Raw genomic sequence first — 24,984 nt, 5'->3', positions numbered from 1 at the left:
TAAATGACGTTAATTGACATTTCATTAGCAGCATTTGATATGCGTTGCCACCACCAATGGGAATTGTAAATATTTGCTCGTGATTCGAGTTTCATTAATTCTTACTAACAGAACAGAAAGTACGGAAACTGAGGGAAAATGTTCACATGCTCTTCTATCTGGTCTCGTTTCAAAGTTGGAGTCATTTCGATGTCCCGATGATCCGCAGCTGCTCAAAATGACTGCCACACTCGGCACTGTATGCAAACCTGCAGTCGTCAGTATCAAAGAATTTCACAACATTGAAAAAAATTCCAGCTATTCGTTGAATCTGTTGGCAACCTTGTTGTATACGTGCACGAACTATTTCAACACTGGCAATGGCCATCGAATGCACAATTGCTTCGAAGTAGCTGCAGAAATAAAAAAATCTACTGGATTTAAATCCGAGGAACGAGCAGGTCAGACAGTAGGTCTTGCATGACTCCATTGCAAAGCAGTTGCTTGCCATTGAAACACAAAAATGTCTATGACTCTGAAACAAGCTCTGGTAAGTTCGTACGATCTTACGATCGAATCTTCTATTGTTTTTCTCTGCCTCTTGTGCTTTTAACACTTTGACTGCCACGTTGGCCACGGTTTCTCCTGTGACGTCACGGTGGTCATTGATGTCCGGAGCGGTTGAACTTCTTACAATTGTAAAAATTGTATGAAAATCGACATTTAGGGCATTTTGAATATAACCGATAAATAGAAGATACTTTGAAATAAAAAGTGCCCCATTGTACGATTAAACATTTTTATTAGAACATCAATAAAAAAAAAAATGAGAACAAATCTTGCATCTAACGGTGCACTGTGTTTGCGTCCATATCCTTGAGGGCTAATCTACGAATATTATTATAAACACAGCTTAGAAAATAATCGTAAATGCTGCTTTATAATCGTATAATTGAGGTTAGAAGTGTGCACATACCTTGCTATTATATATAGAACGAGCAAATACCGTTTACTAATATCTTCTACACGTTTCAACCATATATTCTGCACGTTTTGCTAACGACGAAACAACGAATGCGAATGGTTTGTCGAAATAAACGAAGTCTCGTTATAATATGTCGCTATCAGCTGTTACCAAGACGCCATGATGGTTACCCGTGACCACCAACAAGATAAACGGTCCATTGGGGAACAATGTTGTCTTACATCGTGAATTTATTATTATTTTGCCATTATATGCTTCGAATAATAAAAATACTCCCGTGGCGTCCTGAGCGAAACGTGTGATTTCGGCGTGCCAGTCAAAGTGTTAAATTAAGTGCCACGTGTTATGATACACCCTGTATATACTATTATAAGTAACCTACAATATATTTACGTTAACCTACAATATACTTAACGTTAGAATATGAAAGTTTCGGTGAAGGAGGATGAGGAGATATCAGTGGCGGGAAATTCGCGCGTAAACTGCATACTCGATGGACTGTCCGGTTTCCGGGTGGCAGAGCTCGCTCTGTGTTGCAGAGGCCCCGGCACGCATAATTCGCCATTAAGCTGGTCACCGTGAGACGATTGGGAATGAGCGGCGATCGCGGATTTGCCGGAAAATCCTCGGCCATCCGACCGAGTCGAATTCGACGGCCACGAGATTTGCATACGATCTCTCTTTGCCGGGCCAATGCCGGCTGGGAATCCGATCGCTTCCAGGGCCATTGTCGTCCAATCGAAACTATTCCGAGCAACCTACAACCTTTTCGATACTTTAATACGCGCGGCACAATTTCCAAGCGTCGAGTTTGTTTTATCCTGCATCTGTGAACTTGGAGTAGCTTTAGGTAAAAGAAGAATTATGCGAACAGCGCGTTTCATGGTAAAATTGACGTGAATCGATATCGTTGCTTCGAAGTTTTCAGGCATTTTGTAGGTTTTACTCTCCTCTTTTGAGTAATTCTGATCATTTAATATTCTCATCTAATATACTGATCATATTAATAGTGATTTTTTCAGCGATGATAATAATTCTTTTTCTTCCAACGTACGATCTTCAGCCTGTGTCATACACACAGACACGCGTCTGTATTTTTCTTGAATAATCCTAAACTTATTGTAGCTTTTAATCGTATCAATCGTAGCTTCCACGCTGCTAATTAACACGGTTTCAGAGAAGGTTATGCACTTCAAGTAAAATTCCAACTGCGAGCTTCAATTCTCGCGATACTTGCGACCATTGCGGTATGATAATCGTAATTGTAATTTTTAACGACGATGTATAATTACGTAGTTGATATATAGAACGAAACATTTTGGTGTAACGAAAATTAGAACTTCAACACTCTGCTCCGAGTTTCTAGCCCTCTATGGGATCATGTTAATTAGGAATTACTCACGCGTCTGTACTCTCATGGTCTTGAAACCTCATTTTATTTACTTGTCACTGTACAACCATGGTTAATCATCAGAATATTATAATATACAGGTTCTATATGATATAGATATCGTTTACAAAAATGGAAGAGAAAAGAAACAAAGCCAAAAGATGAAAGAAAGTAAAGCAATATCCATCGACGAGAAAGGAAGCTGGCGAGATAATTTTAGCGATAAGTGCTAGCGAGGAGCAGGAAAATTTTGTCAGTCACGTTGCAAGGCCTACGTTCTGCGAAAGTGGCGAAAGTCGAGGCTCGTTTCAAGCGACGAGAGGTCGTTTCAGCAAACTTGGTACGTCTCGCCTCTTTGGCGAGATTTTCCTATGGAAAGTAAAGCGAGTGTCGCGGGGTCCCGTGGCAGTCGTGACACGCCTCGTTAGTTTAAATCGCCGGCTGAGATTAAAGGCAACGCGAAGAAGCGCAAAATCGGTCACGTCGAAAATGTCATTATGCAAAGTCCGCGTAACTCGATTCGTTCGTCGGCTCGTACATGTGCGTTGAAACGTATGTGCGAGCGGATACACGAACGGATCGCACGTTAACGAATTATTGTCCGCCCTATTGTCCCCTGGCTGCCGTCCTTTTATCCCGATTCTGATCCTCTGTCGTTCTCATTCCCTTTGGCTGTGTTTTTGCAAGGGACAACGAGGAATTCAGATAGTTTTGTAATGGGGGAAATTTATAGCGTGTGTTTGAAGCAGTTTGTTTCCAGCATTTATGATTGTCAGATTTTTCTTTTTTTTTTTTTAATTTTTGGCAGATTTTTGACCGTTCCATTGCGGTGTCGTTAGTTATCGTTTCTGGGAAAGAAATTGAGAGATTTTTGTAATTTAGACACCATGTTTGAAGCAGTTGGAATTATCGATCTTTGTTTCGAGTATTTATGATTGTTAGATATTTTTCGCTTTTTTGGAGATTGAAAATTTATGACCATTCTTTTCGGGTTTCGCTAATTATTGTTCTTGGGCAAGAAACTGAGGAATTTTTGCAATTTAGAAACCATGCTCGCAGTAGTTAGGATTGTGGTCAGATGTTGTTTGCAGTGTTTATAATTGGTCCATGTTTTTCACTTTTTTGGAGATTGGCCATTTTCGGGGGTTTGGTCGTGGATTATCATTAATCGGAATAGAATGTTATTTATTTGGTTTATTATTAGAAACGATGAAATATTTTTTGGTTATATATATAGAGCATTATTAGTTTAGAGCAATTTTTGAAATTAGATAATATGTTTGAACGAAAGATATCGAAGAAGAAAAAAGAGAAATTAAATACAGGAGGAAAACGGAATAGACGTGATCTAAAAAAAAAAGAGAAATAAGGGACACAAAAGAAAAAGTAGATATAAGAAAGAAAAGAAATAGACGTGACCTTAAAAAAACAGAAAAATAATAACAAACAAAGGGAAGAAAATCGAGGCGCGAAGAAGTGCAGCTTTCTTTTTATTACAAAAAAAAAATGTAAGTTTTCAATATGTCGAGGAAAGAAATCAGTCCAACTCGGAAGCATAAAATTATCATTATCAATTATCCAAAATATTCACGATCGTAATTAGAAGCGATGATTATCAACGCACTACCAAGCTTCAAAGATAAGAACTGCGTGCAACTTGGAAAATCATCCCGAACGAACAAAGATCTCCCTGTCCCAAAAAATCAACGACCAAAAAATATCTGCCATTCTCATCCTTTTCTTTTAATTAAAACTCCCATTTCGCAACGTTCGAACATAATGAAAATTCGATTATCAGCAACGACGCTTCGCGTAAAAACGAGAAAATGAAATTTCACCAAAGCATCGGATTCCCTGGAATTTTCAGAAGAATAGCATAGTCGATAGTTATGGTGGTATGGGTCAAGCGAGCGCGTTCAATTATCAAGGCCCGTAAGCCATAAGCACGCGTTATTAGCATCGATTACATCGCGGCGTGATTAGTCCTATTAGTTCGATTCGCAATCGAAGCAACCTGGGGGATTGGGTAACCAAGAAACGTGACGGCAATCTCGACGAGAGCCTCGCCTTTGTCCGCTCCTTATCGAGGCCGCTTGTCCGGCAAAGCCAATTAAACGATAAATTTGGAGAACGAGCCTGGATCCCGGCCAGATTTCGATCATCGAGTTCAATTCTCTCCAATGTCCTGTGATTTAGAAATTACGTGCTCGTGAATTTCTTTTATCTACTTCGTTTCTTCTTTTTTTTTTTTTTTTTTATTTTAGGTCGATCGTGTGATCATTATATTTTATTTTTAACGCCATCGTTAATGGTGGTTTTGATTCGTTCAGCGATGGTGAAAGGTTGTTTTGTGTTGGCGTTGTCATTTAAAAGTTTTTTTCTATTTCTTTTTCTTTTCGTGTTCTTTCTTCTTTCTTTTTTATTTTATTTTTTGTTTGTTTTTTTTTTTTGTTTTTAACGGTACCAATAATGATGATTCTTGTTTATTCAGTGGTAGTAGAGGGTTCTTTTTCTTTTTTTCCTTTTTTATTTTGGCGCGTAATTTTAAAATCACTTGTTTGTTTTAACAGCTTCGGTAATGGCGATTCTTGTTTGTTTGAAAGTTACTTTCTATATTTTAATGGCTACAATAACGATGGTTCTTGCTTATTTAGTGGTAGTAGAGGGTTTTTTTTTTTTTTTTTTTTTTGTTATTTTGCCGCGTGATTTTAAAATCACTTCTTTCCTTTAATGGGTCCGGTAATGGTGATTCTTGTTTGTTGGAAAATTATTTTCTATTTTTTTAATGGCTTCAATAATGGAGATTCTTGTTTGTTTAATGGTCGAAAAGGGTTGTTTTATTTTCACGAGCGATTTTAAAATCACTTGCTTTTTTTTAATGACTTCGGTAATGCTGACTCTTGTTTGTTTCAAAGTTACTTCCTATTACTCGAATATTTTGATTTCTATATTCTAATAGCGATAAATTCTTATTTGTTCAATCGCAATAAAAGATCGTTCTAGTTTAATGCGCAATTTTAAAGTTGTACCGTGGCATCGTAATTTTCCATCGATGTTTGTCGTTAAATATAGACGGGGTACTTCTGTGCTTTAAATAAAAGGAATAATTGCAATTCTTATTTGTTTAATTACATTTATCCAACCATACTTTTCTAACATTAAAAATTACCTCCAAGTTACCGGGTTTAGACAAGATACGAATAATTATTACTATTATGTACAATATATACATTTTCAATTTTATATGACAAGTATTTTCCTCGTTCAAACAATTACAAATCTCCTACTTTGCTAGAACCAGGACAACATTAAAAATATAATAACTGGAAGATCTCGCGCGACAAAGTTGAAAAGAAATTACAAATGATATTGCTCTCGCAAACGAATTAAAAATTCCAAAATCGAAGTTCATCCTCCACTAACCAAAATTCTATCTTCTGTTTCAGGTAAGGATCAACGTAACGCCAAACTAATTAACTCGGATTTAGCGGATGATTCATGAGTAACGCGGATAATAATTGTCGACGCGATCACGGCTGAAAGGTACACGAACGATTACTCGTCAAAAAAAAAAAAAAAAAAAGAGAGAGAAAAAAGAGAAAAGAAATCGATAAATTTCTCCCGGTGGAACACGAAGGCTCTTCCAAACTGTTAAGCAGCTTTCCCCCTCGGGTAGATTTTCTTACGGGCTTAAAACTGAGCTTACTTTCCGGAGAAAGTCCAAGTACAATATTGACTCTGGTGTATCGGCGTTCAGGATGCAGCATCGAAATTAGCTTCGTGGCCGCGTTTTATCTCCTCCTACTTTCCTCTTTTTCTTTCCTTCCCCTCTAGCACCAACGTTTTCTGTTTCCTTCGTCCACCATTTGATATATCTTTTAATTTCTTTTTAAAGCTCGGTCGAACATGTGTATTCTTCTCGTATTCTTCGCTAAATCCAAGCGCCAAAATCCAACAGGAATCAAAATTATATTATCTACGATTCCTTTCGAGAATTCACAAATATCGAGTGTCTCCTGATCCAACAAAAACCTGCAAAATTTGCCCAAAAAAAAATAACAAGAACAGAAAACGACTGTGAAAGAAAGACTGTGAAAAATTCCAATCGTTTCATCCTGTACCAAACCTCCTGGTCCCATAAAAGACACCGACATTTGGCGAAAAAAAAAAAATCGAGAAAACAGCAAGATCGCATATATCAAAGTATCTAACACTATCCGCGTCCATTCACCATAAACGTTCCCAGAAGGAACGAATTATTTTGCCCAGAGGGTATGCCGGTAATTTGCAAAAATTCCCAACTGCCCACATTCGCGACTTCATCCGCAGAACTACCCCCATTTCTCTCTCTCTCTCTCTCTCTCTCTCCTCTCTTTGTCGCTTGCGCGTGTACGCGCGCGCGCATGGTAATGAAATATCGCGGTACATTAACGCGCTGCAGTGTGTCGTTGATTTGCATAAAGCGGGAACAGACCTGGTTCTCTGCAGAATGATTTAATTTGGGTATCAAGGCTGGATGCGGGAACAAACGCTTTGTTAGACTCGCGAGCGCGAGCAACCCTTTTACCCCTTTCCCCAGCGCGCGTTCCCTCTTTCTGCTGCTTCGCGAATCGTATTTCCCAAGTTTGTAATTTGTCGCCCAGCTTCCTCCTCCTGCAACTGCTAACGTCGCCCACCCTTCCTTTTCCTTCCTACTATCTCGTATCTTGCACTTAATTACGGGCATTAGTAACTGTATCCACCCCACACCCCCGTTCACCCTCCGCCTTTTAGTTGGCCGTTCATTAACCGGCGAGTTAACGAAATAGCCGCGTTACTTCCGGCTCAATGGCCAGCGTCCCTTTGGAATTTTAAGTCGCAGGTCGATTGTTAAGTTTGATGCGAACAAGCGATGCTCCGTGTGCCCTTCTCGCGTTTCGCAATGCAAATTATTTTCGTTCGGGAAATACGTGTACCTGTACTTTAGGAAATAGATACGTTGCAGAGTATCCGTGATAGAAATATATGTGAAATAGATGTGCTAGGTTGTCCCGAAGTTTCTTTCGTTACAAAGATATACAGGGTGATTGGTAACTGGTGGTACAGGGGGTGATTCTACGCGAAAAAAGAAGTCGAAAATATAGAATAACAATTTTTCGTTCGACGCTTTGTTTTCGAGAAAATCGACTTTGAATTTTCGCTCAGTACGCGTGCACTTTATCGCGTCTCGTTATAACCGATCTCACTGTAGATCGTTGTCTCGATTGACGTTATTTTTTTAATTTTTTAAATTTTTATTCCATATTTTCGACTTCTTTTTTCGCGTAGAATCACCCCCTTTCCGCTTGTACCACCAGTTACCGACCACCCTGTAGATAGAACGAAATAATATGAAACAATAAATGTTGTGCATTTAATATTTGCTTCTGAGAAAAGGAAACAAGCTTTTGGGACAACGTAATATGAAATAGCGAGGACATTTTGATCCACGTGTTGAGTATTATGCGGTACGACAGTGTATCATCAGTTTTGTTAAATGTTGCGACTGTTACATTGTTCCATGGATATCCTTTCGATCTTTCTGCAGCCTTGGCACTGACTGTAACAATTAGGTAAACGCGTGAACCGATAGAGAAATTACGCGCAACTCGAGCTTTTTAACATTTACCTTGCGTGGTGGAATGTTTAACGTTTGACATAATTTGGAATAATTAAGGTTTTGCGTAATTTCTTACGAACTGTTCATTTGTATAACGTTGAATTAAATTAGCCAAATGAGATTCTGTTTGAATGGCAGGCTTTTTATTTTCATATCAAGATGACAGTGAAAGTTGATGTAATTTTCCAAGTATTAGGTCGTCCGAAAAGTTTCTTTCGTCTTATGAGGAAATAATAGACGCACAATGTTTTTTTGTTTTATATTAATTTATTGAATTATTCACGAATAAAATGATAATAAAAAAATTATATAAAATAATATAAAACAGAAATTGTCGTTCATCTATTATCATCTTATAAAACGAAAGAAACTTTTCGGACGACCTAATACGATGCACAATGGCTGGATCAGCGTGATCTTTCAAGTGTATCTCTGAAAATTAGACTCTACAGAGATTCGCGTTCTAGGCATATCGCGATATCAGTTTTGCTACGATACGAGTACGATTTATGGTTGCGATACTTTTCCAAAAATAGAACCTACAATTGTGAAGGTAATTTTTTAATTGTACATTATTTCTTAACACTTAAATCGAATAACAAATGCATCAGTTTAGAACTGTTCAAAATATTCTTAATAAACAATCAGCAACAACTGTAAAAAGTCAGAAAGCCTTCTAAAATCTCATTTCGATGACTTGAAAATGTCTTACCATTCCTAGTTTGAGGACGATGGAAATTCGTAACGCGACACGAAGTTTCGTTAGCTCTTTTTTAAATAAAAACAAAGCTAAAGTATCTAAAGCGTAAAGAGAACGAGGTTCCTTACATGGCTTTCTTTTTACGACTGTCTGCAACCACGATTTTGCTCACGAAAGAAACATACCACATTTTGTCATAAATTTAGAATCAACGGTTTCCAACGAACATTCGAAGGTTGCAATTCGATCAGAACGCAATTAGCTGGTCGTCAATTGACAAAATTTTAGACAAGTTTCCTATAGCATCACTGTGCAAGTTTCTATCAAGGGCACTTATATGAATTATAACATAATTTTCGTGGAATGATAGTGGCGATGAATGCGTTTAATTGAAATCTCTACATCGCAATAATTAACTTGATAAGGCAGAAATTTCATAATTACTCAGGTATAAACTCTCTGTACCTATATATATATATATATATATATATATATATATATATATATATATATATATATATATATATATATATATAGCTATATATTTATCTGCATTGTAATATTTCTACAATTATTATAATTGTTCACAGTTTGGAACACGGTTCAAATGAAATCCAATAATTGTTACAAAACGTCTAAGCTACTTTAGACAGGTAGAACGTAGTCGTAATATTAACAGAGACTGAATTGTTATACGCCTGAGCAACTTCTAATAAAGATAATTATCCAGAAATTGATGAAATATTTCTACGGTAGATAGAATTGCTGTAAAATAAACGAGCCGTTCCGAGCGCTCTGCAACCGCATTTTACAATTGATTGGTCGCTTGAAACACGTAGAATTATTGCAAAATCAATGCTCCATTTCATGTCTTTATCGAACGAGTCGAATTTTGCATTCCACTTGTAGGTATTCGGTGTTAAATGAAATTAATTTTACGAGGAGATTTCTTATTTCAGTCGTGTAATTGCCTGGTTGTATGGATTTCTTTTGTTGTTAGTTATATCGCGGAATATCCGCAAGCAGAAGGATCATCGTATCGGTGTAATCAATTTTGAGGGGTCTCTTGTGAAATTAGTTTTTATAGACGTTTGATAGAATTTTAAAACGTCAATTAGAAACTTAGGAAGAAGAAATATTACGATTGATAATGTAGGAAGATCGAGATTCTTTTTTGGAAAATACGTAGTTTCCAGAGGAATCAGTCGAAAAAATGACGTTCCACTGAAAATGTAAATTAACTTTTAAACAGCAGACGTAAAGTAAACATCGAATTAAAATTATTATTCAATCATAGAAAATTATTGGTGGAACATAATAGAATTGTTCGGTCACCATCCCCAATTTAAATATCCATATCACAAAAATCACCCTTGCAGACAACTACCCTAACTATATAGACACCATAACTTTATTCTCTCATAAACACAGTTACCATTATATATAATTAACAATTATTTTCGTTACTGAATTTTTACAATCAAAACTGATTACACGTAATTGAAAAGAATACAATGAAAAATTATCCACGTAAAAAAAAAAAATTCTATCGATGTACCGACAATATAAATTCACCGCATGAGAAAAATACGAGCAAACTTTGAAATTTACATTTACATTTTCAAGCCTGAATATTTATCAACAAACTTACCCTCGTTGGCCATAACGCAGCCAAATTTTCATGTGGTGGGAGAACATCGCCACGAGGGTAAAACGAATGTAGCACAGGGACGTAACACTGAATCGTGGGCCCATGGATATCGATCCGTAAATAGTTGGCATATTTTGGTTCTTGGCCAACGCCTAACGATTTGTCCATAGCTACGACAGGTCTTGGAAACGAACCTATCGATTTCTCGATTCAGTAGAGCATGTCGCCGACTTTGCTTGCGATTTCCGAATCCTCGTATCACTCTATCCTCTTTCTCAGACTTGGAATTATTTTTAATCCAAACGTTACAAAAGCATCGTTACGAAATCTGCTTTCTCTCAATAATCTTCAATTACGATTACTTAATCACACAATTCGTGAAGTTCGAATTGAAATGTTTATCGCGCGATAAAATTACCTCGATTTCACGGTAACGCACAGACAGTGGTTATAACAGCTATTTGCGCACGCCATTGTATTTATTATGCCGGTTATATAGTAATTAAGTAGTTTCAACTCGCTCCATAAATGAACTGCCAGCTTGTGTGATTCGAAAACGTATCCGCAGTGTAAAGAGCAGACCACGATAACCAGGATGAGATCAACGTACTCACGCGTACGTACGTTGTACATAATGGAAAATATTGCTGTTAAATGCGACGTGTGCGACGTGAGACTATCGATCAGTCGTATAGTCATGGGATGTCCTCTGTACAACGAAGAAGGGAAAAAGCGTAGCGTGGACAATAATCTCAAGGATGTTCTCACACATCGATCCCGTGCCAGCAAGAGGTTATCGACTTGCGTAAAGAAACTGAAGTATCAAGAACGGAATTTAACGAGCCACCGAATGTACAAATAGTCGCTAACGACCGTGGTCATTGCATGGACAGTGGTGGATGCGACTTTATGTAAAGTGTTGGGGTTATTTGATGTATGTGTAACAGAGAAACTCGTGGATAAATTGTAAGGTAGAAAATATATTTTAATACAGAAGTGTAATTATAAGTAAGAATATTATACAATTTCAGCTGGTCCAGATCCGCACGCTAGTAGTGTCACCCTATAACTGAAAAGCCAACGTCGCCTGTCTACTGTTTATGGTCTGCCCACGTCCCAGTCTTTTGTCCATACGCTGTCGATGGCTTCAGTTGAGAAAACTAAAAAGACCAGATGTAGAGCTTTCTTAGAAGTGGTGATCGCTTCGACATAAAGAAATTAACAACGACAAGTAGTTCGAAGCATGGTATATTGGCTTGGCAACTAAGTGATCGCGGATTTTGTCATTAGGTGGTATTGACAAAATCCGCAATCACTTAGTTGCCAACCCATTCGCCAGTGTTCTCACGCGACTGCAGAAATTCGATACCGTGAAAATGAAATGTAAAAGTCGACGAACGAAAAAGGTACCCTCGGTTGAAAAACGAGCGTGTACGGGAATATTTTTTTCCTGCTACTGTGTGTGGTTAAGGGTTCGATATCTCCAGTGATAGGAGCAGATATTGCGTGGATCAACATTTGTACTCGTCAAAAGTTATGCTATTTATTTATGGTTATAAATGAGCATATACGCAACAGACAGGGGAAAAAAGCAGCGAACTTTGCTAACTAAATCACGATATCTGCAGACAGAAATGAATAACATTGTGAAACAAGGGGTGTGCCGTGTTTTTGATTTATCCGTACAAATGTGTGCAAACGAGACACACGGTAAGACAAAGTGTAATCAACGCCGTGCAGATAAATCGTTTCGTTTCCGAGCCGTAGAATGTAACGAGCTATAGAAATTGATTAGTTCAATTTCCGAATAAATTATATGCACGTTGCAAGACGCATTAATATCTCGTCCTTTTTTTATTTTTATCGTTTCTTTAGTTTTTGGGAATTCCAGAGTATTGGATCATTTCATTCTTGGTAGAATCAATCAAGTTTCGATTGGTGAAACGTGACAACGTGTTTTAGAGCGCGTAAGGAATAGAGCGAAAGGGTTGAAATATTACCAGAGGAAGGTAAATGGTACGGGAAACTTCGTGTCTCTAGGGTTAACGAAGATCAAAGAACCGAGACGGAGATGCAAAAATAGTAGGCAGCGAGAAAATCGATAGTTGTGTAATAATAACGTGGACACCACGATATACTGTCCCAGCGAACCACCAATGTTTCCAATTCATATTCTTCTACCTTGATATTCATAGTATTATTCGTATTATTAGTATTAATGGCGTAGTATAGTTGGTATTCTAGTTCACTAGAAGCTCCATTTGAATTGAAAACGTTAAAACATCGCGTTTCGAAGGTTTCAAAATATTCCGTCATTCCCAATACTGTTACTTCCAATTAGTCCATCGTGCTGCACGACGTCTAATAAACGAAATTGCACTAAAACGCTGGCAACCTGCGGCTATTGTTCTACCCCGATATGAACTAAGCCCTTAATGAGCTAAAAACCTTAAAAGAGCCGGGTTCCGAACATTTGAAAGTTATCCCATTATTATCAAACATATCGTCGTGCTACATGACGTGGATAAAAAAAAAAAAATACATGGGAACACGTAGGTATTGTTCCATATCGGTGCGAGCCAAGCCTTCAACGAGCAGCAAAACCTCAAAAAAAAAAAAAAAAGTTTCAAAAAATTGCCCCGTTATCGCCAATTATTTCATCGTGTTCCGAAACAACGCCTGACCAAACAATTTTTTTACAATATAATATATTGTACACGACATATACGATATTGTAAGACGGGGTATTGTTTTATTTAGAAATAAATGAAACGCTCGATGGCTTAAAAGCCTTAAAAGAATGATATTTCGAAGATTTCAAGGTACTCCATCATTCCCAGCACTGTCACCTGCAATCGTTCCATCATGCTGCGCAACGCCTAATAAAACATCTGACACAGAGATGCCAGAGCCAGGCGAATATTCGCGTCGTTCCACTTAATCCTCGGCAGAAAATCAAAGCAGCGTGCCCAGGCAAGAAGCGTAATCTGTGTCTCGGCTTCCATTTCCACGGAGGAGGTTACCTGGAAGAAGCACCGAGAGCGGTAGACGAAGTAAGCGGCATAGGAGGAGCTAGTGTCGCGAACCAGTGAACATAGGCTAGACAGAGAGGAAACTCGACGCTGTATATTTGCTCTGCGCTCCGCTGCAGACCCGTTAATGTGTTTAAGCCGAATATGGATCGTGGAAATTGGGTTCTGTCGCTTCTCCTGAATCTTAGGCGACGGATAAGGCAGAAGTGGCGCGCAAAACGTGGAAAGAGATACAGGGTGACCCAGAGTAAACGAGGATCATCCGAATATCTATCTTATTTATAGTTGTATGGAAGTCCTTCTCACGGTACCATGCCGCTGTAAATCGTCGTATACTTTTAATCTGTACAATTTCTGGCGATCTGCTTGCACAGCGTAGGGGCACCGTATATTTTTTGTCAAAAAGCTAAAAATTTTGATCGATATGCAACTTTTAAAATAGACGCACTTACCGGGTAATTCAATAATAATAATTGTTGTTACCAAAAATGTACTTGGAAAGTATGTTAAGGACCACTTTGAGGTTTGGGTAGACTCGGATAAGAAGAAAGAAGAAGGGAAGATAAAAGACCGTGAACATAATTTTCTCTAATCTCTTTTACAAGATTTCAATCGGTTTATTTGTTTACTCGTTCCATATCTTGACGATGTATGTTTTAGGCGATCTCATTTACAGGTCACCCCGTATATTATGGAAATAGAGTGAAATAGAGCGTTCTGTTAGGAAGGATGTATTCGCGCGTTAGCAAATACGGGTTAGTCTTCTCTTACATCGGCCGACTTCGCCGACTTAACGTCGACTTTACACAGCCCTCTTCCATCGACACAGAGGGGACTCGCGACTTTCTACGTTACGGAAAATTCTATTTGCCTCCGGTGTAATTGAGTTCGGTGTCTTCTCCACGATGTTTGGTTGGTTTGCCGTTTTCCCTGCGATGCTGGAGATTCAAACGCATTTGGCTGGGTAATAGGTCCCTTATTCCGTCTTTTTTAAGAATATTAAAGAGTTAGGTGAAGTCGATCAGAAGTTACAGTTTTACAAATTCTCAGGGATCTGTATGCTACACGTGGGATATTCGAAGCTACGAAAATGCATACAGCGCGTGTAACAGGCGAAAACGTGTAGAATTTTCGAAGTAGAATATTCATTATAATATTTAGTAGATCAAAGTAGTTTACGTTTCTTTTCTTTAATTACGTTCGTAAATATTTCGTGTTGATAAAATGCGCGCAATGAACGTAATCTACAAGAACGTGTAGAATTTTCAAAGTTAAATTTTCATGATAACATTCAGTGGAATAGAGCGAGTAACGTAGCTTGTTTTTCTTTAATTATGCTGGTAGAAGATAAAAATATAAAAATACACGAAGATGCACAGTCCGGGCTTGATTAGGACTGGATCATCGCCAACTGGGAAATAATTCCTTTGCAATGTGAAAAAGCTTAATTTCCATCCTGGCACATTCTGCTTTTACGGGACGAATTTCGAAAAACTGACAGCGCTGTCTGTGTACAGCGCCAGCCTAGATCAATGGGTTGTAACCACTCAAAGTTTTATTTCATACCACTGTATATCGCTTTCATTGGCCATGTATGTATATGGAATGGTCGCTTTTTAGTTGGAATTCAATGGTACTATCCGTGAAATTTTGTTGTATGATCGATTGTCGTCAAACCTATTAAACCCTTCAACAATCAATAAAAACAGGGGAAAAAAATTGGAGAATTGTCTGTGTCTTTATTATAGTTTAGTTGGATAGCATTTTGACACATTGTGCAATTTAATAGAAAATAATATCGAACGTTAAATTTTCTCGCGTTTCTTTTTTCATTGCGTACAGCCTTTTGTAGAGCTGCAACGTACTCGCAACGTGGCGCCTTGCCTTTTACCTTGGGAAATTCCTTTTATGAAATTTTTCTTGTAGAAGTTCGCCGTACTCTTCTGGCCAGCATACACACAATAAGTTTCCTACAGTATAGTAATAAGTTATATTATAGCAATAAGTTTTAAGAACTCTTTTCTCCCCGGATTTTAAGAACATCGTGCAGAAGTTCGTCAGAAGTCAGAACCCATGCACACTTTGTAACATTCAACTGCTTATACGATATAACGCAACTTTCTCGTACAAATCGCAGTTAGTTTATTGCCATCGAAAAATAATAACTTTATTTGCAGACGATATATCTTCTATCCGATACAATGGAATTTACTTGAGAAATTTTCTCTACAAATCGCCAACCCTTTGTATCGAAGCTACGCGTGATAAAAAATTCCAACACGTTGATTTAAACGGGAACTTCACTTTGATAAACGGAATTTTCATTTAAAAAGTCGAAGAAACATGTCGATCTCTCTATCAATTTCCTACTACTCGCAGTTTCTACGAATTACAATTTTCGTCATTCTATCGTTTTTTATCGTGTAACAATTTAACAGTTTAACAGCGAAATAACACAAGTATAGCATTCTGTCGATAGCCAGTGATCTACCAAAAGCACGTTCGCGTCGAATTCTCGTTGGTCAGTATTTGCCATGGAGAGAGAATCGTAGCTGAGAGATTCAGAAATGTAGTCACAGTTCCCTAAGGTTAAGCATAACTAAGCCGCTTATCCTAACACGGTCCCTAAGGATTTCCTGTACAGCCCATGTGCAGTACCAGCCTATCTCCTATTGACCCTCAGAACCCTTTCTTTCAACCTTTCTCGCCGCCCAATGGGATCGTTGCGGAAGTTTCCTGTTGGTTACATTTTGAACTTAATGGAAAATTTATCTTTATGTCGTAATTTGCATAAAGCTGATTTTTAATTTTATATGGCGCGCCGGCGATAAATTAGTTCTATTATTTTCATATTTACTATTTTACATTGGTACGACCAATTGCGTAGATTAAATGAACTTTTTAATTCTAATTTGGCAATTTTATTTTCACGCTGGTATTTTTTGATAGGAACAAATAGGTTGAAAGTTTACCTTTGTGCGATTCAACGTGTAAATGAAATACATTTAAATCGGAAGTTTTGTCATGGTAGCTTTTTTATTAGGATTATTTATACAAATTAAAGGGATTTATGGCACAAGTTTAGCGAACGATTTTATGCCAGCGATTTTTCCGGTCAAATACGATTATTCGACTAAAATTTCAACCTCTGCATGATTGTTTCTGTAAATTAAACAAATTCGCGAATTTATTTTTATCTGCGTTTACTTTTACATATACGTGTGTTCACTATTCTTAGTAATAGTAGTGAATTGATGGGTAATATCGAAAATAATAATGTTAAAAATATATCTTTTTCGCGTAACTCCAACAAGGATTATATGCATGTTTTCTATTTCAAATGGATACGACAATATTGAAATCATAGAAATCGTTGAAAATTGCATGGAAAATTATAATAACTTGAATAATACCAGAGATAATTACATAAAAATTATGCTATATTCTCTCACAACATAGTCAAATATATACAAAAAGTTTCGAGCCCCTTAACACTAGAACTACTACTACACCGGTCAAATTGACTGGTATTACAATTTTATTTAAAAATTCCTACTTCATGTTATATTCTTTTTTTAGGCAATGACGTAATGACTTTCGTAACGATAATTAAAGGAATAATATAATGAATTTTAATTTGCTTTTTGTGTATTCAAACTGAAAATAATTTTGTATCAAAGCTAGTTATACCAATAACAGTCGAAATGACCGCTACTTGTCAAAGTGTAAAAGGATCCTGCGATCTGTTTATCGAACCTCAATTAACCAATTTCCCCGTTTTGTACAACTTGCCACACGTTTTCAAATTTTTACCGCGTATCATTCGATATGACGATATCGGTTATCGGGAAAATTCCGAATCGATCGCTACATCGCTAGATGCTAACGCTAGAAATACCACGTCAGTGAAAATGACTGGTTCTACAATTTTATAAATGTGTCAACCCTCGTTTAGGGATCCCAGATGGATTAATAATACCAAAAATGTACCACATAACATGGAATTCCTTCTGTAAGAAAGTAATAAATCAATAAATATACAAATATTCTATTATTACGAATTTTTTAAAGACCAGTCATTTTGACTATCGATAGTTCTAGTGTTAATCTACAAATTCGTCATAAAAATTGTCTAATCGTGATGCCTTTAAATAAGAACAATCTCCTTTGAAGTTTAAAAATTCTTTTACCCACCATTGTTTAATACATTCAATCTGAAAAATAACGCTGTGCTTTCTAATATGACTAAGATATATGATATCAGGTTGTCCGAAAAGTTTCTTTCGTTTTAAATGTGATAACAGACGAATAACAATTTCTGTTTTATATTATTTTATTGATTCTATTTCTATTATTCTGTTCGTGCATAATTCGATAAACTAAAATAAAACAAAAAACATCGTGCGCCTATTATTTCCTTATAAAACGAAAGAAACTTTTCGGACAACCTAATTTTAATACGATATAACATATCGACGAAATATGTAAGAAATCTCGAGTTAGTTAATCTGCAATTACGTAATAATTTTTCATCCTAAAAATTGTCTAACCACGACGTCTTCGAAAATATAAAAATACTTCATTTTCAAAGTTTAAGAATTCTCCTATTCCCTACTATACGCGTTCAAACTAAAAAATTATGCTAATTTCTCCCAAAGCATAAGCAACATATATAACAAATTTCAAGTTCCTCAGTCTACACTTACATTGCATTAACAATTCTTCATTCTAAACGACAGGATTCTTCGTTCTATTGGATTGGCAACTAAGCGATTGCGGGGTTTGTCATTACCACCTAATGACAAAATCCGCAATCACTTAGTTGCCAGCCCAATGTGATACGCTACGCTATGCACTAAAAAGCTGCAATCGTCGTTTCCGTAAGACAAAATTCTCCATAAAGAAACGTGGCACCATTTACGAAAGAACATTGAACTGCGCAAGTTGGAACGATTGGGACGTTGGAATAAAAATGTGAAAGAAAATTCAGCTGCGAAACTGGAGCGAAAACTCGAAGGTCGAAGCGTTCGAACAAAGCGTTCGGTCGAATTTGCCGCGATCGATAATTTTTCGAGGAAACTGCGGTCGGTCACGTTGCGAAGTGCACGCTTTTGCCTGTTCAAAAAAAAAAAAAAGAACACGAGAAAATGAAAATACACTTTTCCGCAGTTTCAGCTGCCTTTTGCAGCAGAGTGCGTCGCGTACCGAGCCACATTCAAACGTCTGAAACGGATTAATTCAATTTACGTTATTCGAAATGGCAGAGCTCGGCTCGAAGCTGTAAGAACTCGAAGATCGAACCGTGTGCTGGAAGGAATTTCCTTCGAACTTGCAGAATCTACGTGTAATCGCGGACGAGTAGAAAGAGCATCCTAATCGTAGGAGGCTGCCGAATGGAATTATCGAGATACTTCGCGTAGGGCAACTTCGTGGACGGTTCTCAAAAGGAATTTTCGTGTATTGCGGACGATACGAAGCCAAGGTAGGTAGGTAGATAGGATACGCTTGGAACTAAATGAACGGGAATATTAGACCGTCGAGGGGATGGAAACGGGAGGGTGAGAGAGGAACGTGGCTTTGGTGGTGCAATTAGCGGGATTCCGCGTGACGCCGAGCTACCGGAAATCGAACCGAAGCCTCGCGCATTAGACTTTAATTAGACGCAATATGCCGGATCGATCACCGCGCCCCCGACATCCAACCTCGTTAATCCATTTAAGGATCCGTGTTAGACAGTGTTAGGAGAATTTCCACGGAGTTAGAAAGCCATTTATAACTGTTGAGAGTTGTGCATCTTAATTGGAGAAATAAAAGTAAAGCGATGCTAAGAGTACACTTAGAATTCGTATTAAAATAGTTTTAGATTTATTTAGTAAACGATTTGCAGGATCTTCGTCGATACGAATTTGCACGCGTCTCGGTACTTTCTTTGTCTCGCCATCTTCCAATCCTGCCCGCAGGTGACCATAAACGATATTCGAATTCCAAAGAAAGATTCAGTCAGATATCTGGGCGTGATTGTGGACAGAAGAATGACATGGAAACGACACATCGTAGATAAATCCAAACAATTTGAAGCAAAATAGTTTTAGATTTATTTAGTAAACGATTTGCAGGATCTTCGTCGATACGAATTTGCACGCGTCTCGGTACTTTCTTTGTCTCACCATCTTCCAATCCTGCCCACAGGTGACCATAAATGATATTCCAATCCCAAAGAAAGATTCAGTCAGATATCTGGGCGTGATTGTGGACAGAAGAATGACATGGAAACGACACATAAATCCAAACAATTTGGGGCAAAATTTAAAAAATTCTACTGGCTCATTGGCAGACGTTCCAACTTAAGCGTGCAGATAAATAATGCTACATAAGGTCATATTAAAACTTGCTTGGACCTATGGGATCCAACGATGGGGAACAGCGAGTAATTCCAACATAGAAATTCTTCAACGATTGCAATCGAAAACTCTAAGATCCTTGATAGATGCACCTTGGTATGTTAGCAACGAAAAAACACAGTTAAAAGAAAAATATCGTGTAACGAATCTTCGTTCGGACTAGCCGTCGTTGTTGTACAACAGAGATTATATTTACTGGTATAAATATGATTTTTACACGGTACTTTTAAGTACTAGAAGCAAAAACATTGAAAATTATTTTCTTTTAAAGAATGGGACTTATAATACGTTCGAAAGTGAGAAAGATATTCGTTACAGTTGATTCGTTTCGATCGTATTCGATGGAAGAAGAAATGTTATTTCGACTTGTATTTTCCATACACACACAGATACGAAGAAAGAACCGAACCGAGTTATTAGGTCGTCCGAAAAGTTTCTTTCGTTTTATAAGGAAATAACAAACGCACGATGCTTTTTGTTTTATATTGGTTTCTTGAATTATGCACGAACATAATAATAGAAACAGAACGAAATGGATCATAGCTAATTCAATAAAATAATATAAAACAGAAATTGTTGTTCATCTATTATCACCTTACGAAACGAAAGAAACTTTTCGGACGACCTATGCTTGAAAGTAGCGTTCTCGTTTCGATTCTGAGCCGACGCGGCTCGGCAATAATGATAAAAACTAACAATAGCTTAGCCGCGTCGTATTATGCTCTTTCGAGAACGCGGCCACCGTGCAGAGTTTACTTTTGCCCGATGAGACAGCGTTGTCTCGCGAGAATCGGCTTCGGGTTACGACGAAATTCTTAAGCCTTTTCTATATTCCTATTATACCGGTTGAATAACACGTATGCAAGCAAACACGAAGCGATAGCACGTGAAAAGACAAGAGGAAAATATTCGACGACGTTTACTCGTACGACGCCTGGTTTTCGAGGGAATCGAGTTTGAAAATTTACCAACTATACTCGAACGTGGCTAATTCCGCACTGGACGGGAATAAATAATCGACGGCGGGTTATTCCACGCGCGAAGATAAATCGAGAACGTGGAATACAATTTTCCCACCCAAGACGCTCTGTTTCCGAGAGAAGCAAATTTTGAAAATTTATCGTACGAGTTGGATTCTTAACCGAACGCGTTTAAAAACTCTGTCTTCTCGATTCCACGCGTTTTTATTGTTTTTTCCGCGCGTAGGATAATCGTGTAGGCAAGTCGGCGGTGGAGAAATTTTCAAACTCGATTTCCCGGAGAACCAAAAACGACGCGCTATGAAAAAATCTTATTCCACGTTTTCGCTTGTTGCCTTTTCATAAAAAGTCACTTCGTAACCGCCTGCAACGTGTTACTCCGCCTCAACCTGTGTTATTCCCCATCCCCGAAAAAAGATGCAGCAGCTGCTAGCACCTCTCGACGAAAAGCTCGCAGAAAGATTTAATAAAATGCCTCGTTTGAGAACACTTGCAGCAACCAACCATTCGATCGATGTTCAGCTTTTCTTTCCTTCTCTTTGTTCCTTTTGCTTGGTAAATCGAGTGACCTGCAGTTTAATTGAATGCCGTGCAGCAGGGTCGCGTCGAAAGGAGTAAAACAAGGGTCGATCGAACAGTTTCGCCGAGCTTACGCCGTTCCATTCGAGTTTATCGCGTAGGGCAACGAGGAACAGGAGGGCCGATCGTCAGACAATGGATGTCGTTGGACCGCGAACGCGATCCCTTTGCTTTCTTTTTCCTTTTTTTTTTTTTTTTTTTTCTATCAAGCTCCGATGCTCGTCTATACGGTTAACGATACGTAATTTATTAGGAAACGTTGTTTTTGTACAAAACATTTACCACTAACGTGGACATTTCCTTCGAAACATTGTACGTAATATTGGGTTGGCAACTAAGTGATTGCGGATTTTGTCATTAGGTGGTATTGACAAAATCCGCAATCACTTAGTTTCCAAGCTGACACGAGAAAACTAAATTCGCGTGTTTCTGGGCATCTTCGATAAAATAACTTTTGAACAGATAGCTATCCTCCAACGTATTCCTGCAAATATATCATATTTATCTTTGCGTATCATTAATTTTTCGTTTCTGAAAAGTCCAACCGATCGCTTGTATTTTATACGAACTTGTGAATTTCGTTATTGTTATAATGAAATTATATATATATTTTTTAATTAATTAATTATATATATAAGAGATATTAGGTTAGGTAAAAGTGTCTTTCTTTTACAAACGCGTCTTCTACGACGATGCATCTTTATACGAACATGAAACCCAATCTGTCGAACGTTGTGATCCTTAATATCTTCTTTAGTTCGATAAAATAATATAAAACGGAAAATGTTGTGCATCCATTATTTGCTTATAAAACGAAACTTTCAGGACGACCTAATAATTCGTAACTGGTTACATTGGGTGGTTCTACGTGAGGAAATAGATCGATGATTAATAATTAATAGGCAAATAATAATAATAAGGTTAATGAGTAAAAAGATAAGTAAAACTGTATTTAATGAAAGAAAATCAACAGACTAAAACACTTTGTTTCGGAGGAAATCGAGTTTGAAAATTGATCGAGAGTAGCGCAAACATCGCTAGGTAGAGACAAAGTTTGAATAAACGAGCGGCGACAGATCGTCGAACGTGAGGAAATAAGTCGAAAAAGCGGAGTAAAATTTTAAATCGTTCGAGGTCTCGTTTTTGGGAAAGCCAAGTTTCTAATGTCGGAACCTAGGAATCCGCGGCGACCGTGCAATTTGTCAAATGACCGTCAAACACGTCCTAGCAAATTGGCATCCTGAATACAATTACTCTGGCAGCAAACGCCAGATCAAAGGAACTTTAAAGCGAAAAACTGTCCGTGATGAAAGTCAGGTTTCGGGCGTTTTGCCTTTTCTGAAAGACGCGCGTCGTCGCTAATAATCGACGACGTTGGAACCTACGTACCCGCGAAGGACAGGAAGAAGTTGGAACGTGTTTAGTCAAGAACTGATGCGGTACACATGGCGCGTGACGCGTTGTCAAATTTATTTTTCTTGAGGAGGGAGCGCCCGACGAAAAAATTGTATTCCACACTTTCGACTTATTCTCGCGCGTAATCGAAACCTCCTGTCGATTAATTATGCTTGTTCAGCTCGAAAGTTGAAACAGTTTAAGGGGGTATTCTGGTCTAGAGGCATGAATTTCGGGCGATTTTTGAAGCTCTGTACAAGCGAAACAAAAAATATTTTTGCTATCCTCCATTTTAGCATTTGTTTATTGATATTTCGAGATTACGTAAAAAATTCACTGAAAAAAAAACTCAATGTTTAAAAAGTTGCGAGCTGGCAAAGTGGGTGCTGCCAAAAAAAAATGGGGTGTCGTGGCGTGCATGATATCAACCCTTCTGGTCATTTGAAACAAAAAAAGCGAACAGATTCTTAATTAGTATGGATGCCGCTACCGTCCGAATCTTGGAAAAGTCAATACAACATTTTTTCACAAAATGACGGCCGTTTGAAAAAAATTTCTTATTTCGCAGGTTTTTTTGACAATTCCGAACGTTTAAAAAATAGTAATATTAAAGATTTTGAGCTGAGCGTGGTCCGGACGATAGAGGAGTATATAAGGAATATTCAGACCAAATTTCAAATAAATCGGTTCATTAGAACTTGAGATATCGTGCACGCCAACTCGAAAAAAGTAGTTTCGAGAAAAACGCGTTTAAAGTTTTGAGACAAGTTTACCTGGACAACGTCTACCGTCTACTGTTCGTTTGTTTCGGTCGGACCGAAGCAGATGCTGCGTCACAAAAATAGCTGTAACTCATAAAATAATTGAAATTTTGACAAATCCTTTTAAGGGCATATTCTCGAATGTCTAAACTTTGGAAATACGAACAAAAAATTTTCGATTTTTTCAAATTTCTAGACCAGAATACCCCCTTAAATAGTCGGATTCTGAAGCTCGATTTTTTTGCAAACGAAACGTATGAAACGATTTTGCTCCATATTTTCAACTTTCTGTTTCCATAGAATCAGTTTACAGTCGATCCTAGTAGCCTGTGTAATTATAAATGATCGTAGTTAATATTCGTACGATACCTTAACACTACCGACCGCTAGCGGTTCGACAGTATACGCGCGTCCGACCGGCAACTCAGACGCCGATTCTCCCTGGCACCGGCTCTGTTTCGATTTAGACTCTCCGATACTTCAAATTGGTATAAAACTGTGGGAGCTTACAAAGCAACGTAACTGACGCAACTGAGCAAGGTACCTTAGTACTAAATAACAAATTATTGTTCAAATAACGAAAAAGATTGTACTAAATAACAAATTATCGCTCAAATAATGAGAAAGACTGTCGGCGACAAAAAGTCGATTAATAGGCTATCGGTCGGTAAGCGTCGACGATAAAAAGCCGATTAATAGACTATCGGTCGGTAAGTGTCGGCGTGAAAAAACCAATTAATCGGCTATCGGTCGGTAAAGTGTTAAAAAGTATCGACGAACAGTTGTTTCAGCGAAGTGAAACAGGTTGATCGTATTTCGTACGAAGTTTGTGCAGATTTATGATGTGGATATACAACGTCTTGACAATCGGAGGATACAATCGTCGATGTAATATGTCGCGTAAATGATAAGTTGTATATTATTCGTAGAATATGTGCCGATTAGAATTACCATATTGTTGTAGAATAATGTAAAATATTCATAAATTAGAATAATTAATAATGTATTATCATTCTAATCATTGGCATGCATTATTCATAGACAATGGCTATTGTATATTCAATAACAATAATACACCCGCTAATGAATAATAAAATATCGTAGAATATCAGAAATGTCAATAATGTCACGCGTATATTTCATGCAAATATAACCAAGAATTTACGTAGCAAATCTAATTACCAGCAAATGACAAGATAATTTATAAACATAATATGCAAACATAACCAATGATCGTTGTAATCAATGTAATCGATGGACGTATAATAAGATCGCTTATAAATATATATATTATCTTAATCGATCCAAGAAGATATCTCCTAAGCTTATGTCAAATTATTATGTCAATTATTTCAAATTATGGTCAAATTGTTTCAAGGGGGGAACTTCTTATGGCCAAAAAAAGGAGGCGTTTTCGACATATCGAGATGACTTTTGTTTCTTTTTAATGGAGTGTTTAATCCTCTACAAAAAAAAAAAAAAAAAGAAGAATA

General features: G+C 37.6%; 1 protein-coding gene and 1 long non-coding RNA gene across 2 annotated transcripts in view; both read left to right on the top strand.

Moving 5' to 3' along the window:
* LOC117205749 overlaps positions 1 to 5,928 on the top strand; it is a 45,678-nt gene extending 39,750 nt beyond the window's left edge. The window contains exon 2 of the long non-coding RNA XR_004487287.1: positions 5,801 to 5,928. This is a non-coding gene — a long non-coding RNA (uncharacterized LOC117205749). The remainder of the gene's footprint in view (positions 1 to 5,800) is intronic.
* The window catches only part of LOC117205745 (syndecan), a 240,953-nt gene that overhangs the window by 134,467 nt on the left and 81,502 nt on the right, over positions 1 to 24,984 (top strand). The window lies entirely within an intron of this gene.

The sequence above is a fragment of the Bombus bifarius genome, unplaced genomic scaffold, assembly GCF_011952205.1.
Source record: "Bombus bifarius isolate JDL3187 unplaced genomic scaffold, Bbif_JDL3187 scf7180000007992, whole genome shotgun sequence".
Taxonomy (NCBI): Eukaryota; Metazoa; Arthropoda; class Insecta; order Hymenoptera; family Apidae; genus Bombus; species Bombus bifarius.
The sequence above is the reverse complement of the archived record's forward strand: the minus strand, read 5'-3'. Positions and strand labels throughout refer to the sequence as shown.